We start from the raw sequence: 3,159 nt of genomic DNA, 5'->3' as shown, positions 1-3,159 counted from the left end.
ATACATATACACATATATACATATATTGTAGGGTGTGTTGCTGTCTTTTAATTTTTATACGTATTTGGAGAGTACGGTGCTGTCTCTGTGTTTGGGGGTGTTAAAAGTATATTTGTGGTTTTTGTATCGGGTTTTGAACGATGTGTCAGTGAGCCCGATGTAGCATTTTGTGTCATCATTTGAGTGGACAGTGGCTTTGTTGATGATGGATGAGGTGAGGCAAATTGGTTGTCTGGTTTGCTGTAAGGCTTGAAGGACCCATTAAGGTTCAATCTCAAATTTATCTGAGCTGCACTGATGAGTCCTTAAAGGACGGAACAACGTTGTAAGCAGATTGATTTAACTTATATAAAATACAAATAGATAAAAAGCGGATGAGTGTGATCAGACAAATTTGATTTTCTGTAAAACTAAGGCATAAAATATCCAGATAAGTAAACAAAAGTTTAAAATTGGTAAAAGAGACATATAGTATTTACGTCAAATTTATGTTCATCGTCAATTTTCACATTTAGATATTTATAGCTTGCTACTCTTTCAATAATTTTACTTTTGATTGTAATTTGTGGGAAACATCCTTTTTTTTTTTTCCAAAATCAATAGTCTAGTCGTCTCCGTAATTTTATTTACATTATTTCTAAAAAGTTTTGATCGCAGCACTTTTAAAATCGTTATTTAAGTCGTTTTTGTGTATCTTGAAAGTTCAATCTTAGATCCACTACGGAACACATTATTATTTATTTTCTTTCATTTAAGTAGAGTGTCTTGAGCTCCTTCATATTGCGATCCATGGTTTGTTACTTGAAAACAATTTCATTAAAGAAAGAATACGACTGATTTTGAGTTAGCGAGAAGTTCGGCTGAGCGTGAGATTTTGTTTTCTGAGCAGTCGGGATTAGATTTCACTTGCATACTCAAATAAATGCCCCTTCATTTCACTGCAAATATGGAACTACAACACATAATTATCGTTAAGAGGTGTTACTGCGTGATCATAGACTTATTGACAACAACCCGGTTAGAAAAATGTAATTCTACTGCAGTACAAATCTAATGGAAGCAATATATTCTCAACAATACAATACAATAATTGTATTGTATTGTTGAGAATATATTGCTTCCATTAGACTTGTTTAGTTATTTAGGGGCGTTTATTCGAGGTAAAAATAAATGCCTCGGAGCATTTATTTGAGGGAGGCGTTTTTCCAAATGAGCCTCTAGAGGGGCCGTTTATTCAAAGTAGGGTGTTGATTTAAATATCCAATTCGGTATTAGGTCAATTTTTAATAAAAAGAAAATTGAAAAGCGTGCGACCGACTCTAGAGTACGGTTACAAAATTCAGAAACAGTGATTTTGCATTCCAGTTTGCTGCGTTCTCTGAGGGCAGATGGACCTCATATATATTTTATTTAATGACACCAATGGCCCGTTCGGGAGTGTCAATCAAAGTTAACAATTGACCAATTAGAACAGGGCCAGGAATACGCATGTCCTCCTACAAACACGTGTTGTCCCACAATCGTGTTGCGTATGTTTTTACACTGTTATTTTGTGGGACCTTAGCAACAATATCCAAGGGCCAGTGTTTAGCGCTCATGGAGAAACGCAACACCATGAACCGCATGCAACAGATCGTTTTTAGTGACAATTTATTCAGACTGCCTATCGACAATCAGTGAATGGCATCACTTCCTCTAGTGCTCACAGGTAGTGGAGTTGCCCACGTTGTATAACGGTTGAGTGCCTGCCTTCTCTTCAAGATATAGAAACTGAATTCTTCAATATCGACGAAGGAGTCAAACAGGGCTGTTCACTGTCACCTATTTTGTTTTCAATTTTCATCAATGAATTACGAAAAATGATAACAAAAAGTAACCTTGGAGTTAATATATTTAATGTTAAAATTGGAGCCTTATTTTGGGCTGATGATGTAGTGTTAGTCGGTGAAGACGAAAGAGATCTAAATCTCCTTCTTAAAGCAGCAAGTGACTTTTCAAATAAATGGAAACTGGATTTTAATTACAATAAATCCAATGTTCTTATTACAGGACAACGTGTAAATAAATATTGGAAATGGAAATTAGGTAACAATTTTATTACAGAGACTGACTGCTATAAATATCTTGGAATTTATATCTCTAACACTAACACCGACTCACGACACATAGAAGAGGTTTTAAGAAAAGGTAATAGAATAATAGCATATATAAAGGCAATTATCTATAATCAGGACAACTTTAACAGAGTTTATTTTGGTGATTTACTTTGGAGAGTAATCGGTTTACCTACTATCAACTATGGTTGCTCTGTTTGGCTTAATGGTTGTAAATCCTCAACCGACAAAATTGAAAACCTTCAATATGAAATGGCAAGGATAATTCTAAGAGCACCTAGATATGTAGCTAAAGAAGCATTATACGGAGATCTAGGATGGTACACAATTGCCAGTATACAAAATTTTAAAATTAAATATTTCAACCGGTTGAAAAACCTAGACGATGACAGGTGGCCCCGTTTACTCTTGAAAGCAATTATGTATAATGAACATAAAATGAAATGGAAATGGTTGAACTTCATTAAGCAGCTTCTTTCGAGGCATGACTTAAACCATGAATTTTGTGTAAATCAATCAACTTACCTTTCATCTGACTTTAAACTCATAAATTGTACAAATGATGATAATGAATGGTTTGAAAGAGCTTGTAAGAAATCAACTTTAAATGAATATAAAAACAAACCTTTTTTGAAACATATCTATATGATATAACTGACTTCAAAGTTTAAAGCAAGGTCTAATTGTTTAGCTTTAGAAGGTAGGAAAAGTACATGGTATGAGTAGTGCACAGGTTTTTGCAAATTATGTAACTGTAACTCTGTTGAAAATATAGAGCACTTTCTATTAGAATGCCCACAATTTTATAATATTAGGGCTAATACCTTCCATGAAATTAAAATTGCTCTATTTAAAAATAATTTACATGAATATTGGGAAAATTTCTCCAATGGTTCACCACATCTAAAAATTCATTGCTTGCTTGATGATCTTTTCTCAACAAATTCGACTCTTGGCTTAATTTTTGATACTTGTATTAAAGAATATCTAAAAAATGCATGGGAAAAACGAACACATGTTTTAAATGACCCTGCTAATAATGTTA

Source organism: Anneissia japonica, unplaced genomic scaffold (assembly GCF_011630105.1).
Source record: "Anneissia japonica isolate Jap-2015-1 unplaced genomic scaffold, ASM1163010v1 scaffold287805_len679488_cov178, whole genome shotgun sequence".
In the NCBI taxonomy this organism is placed as follows: Eukaryota; Metazoa; Echinodermata; class Crinoidea; order Comatulida; family Comatulidae; genus Anneissia; species Anneissia japonica.
Note: the sequence above shows the minus strand (reverse complement) of the source record.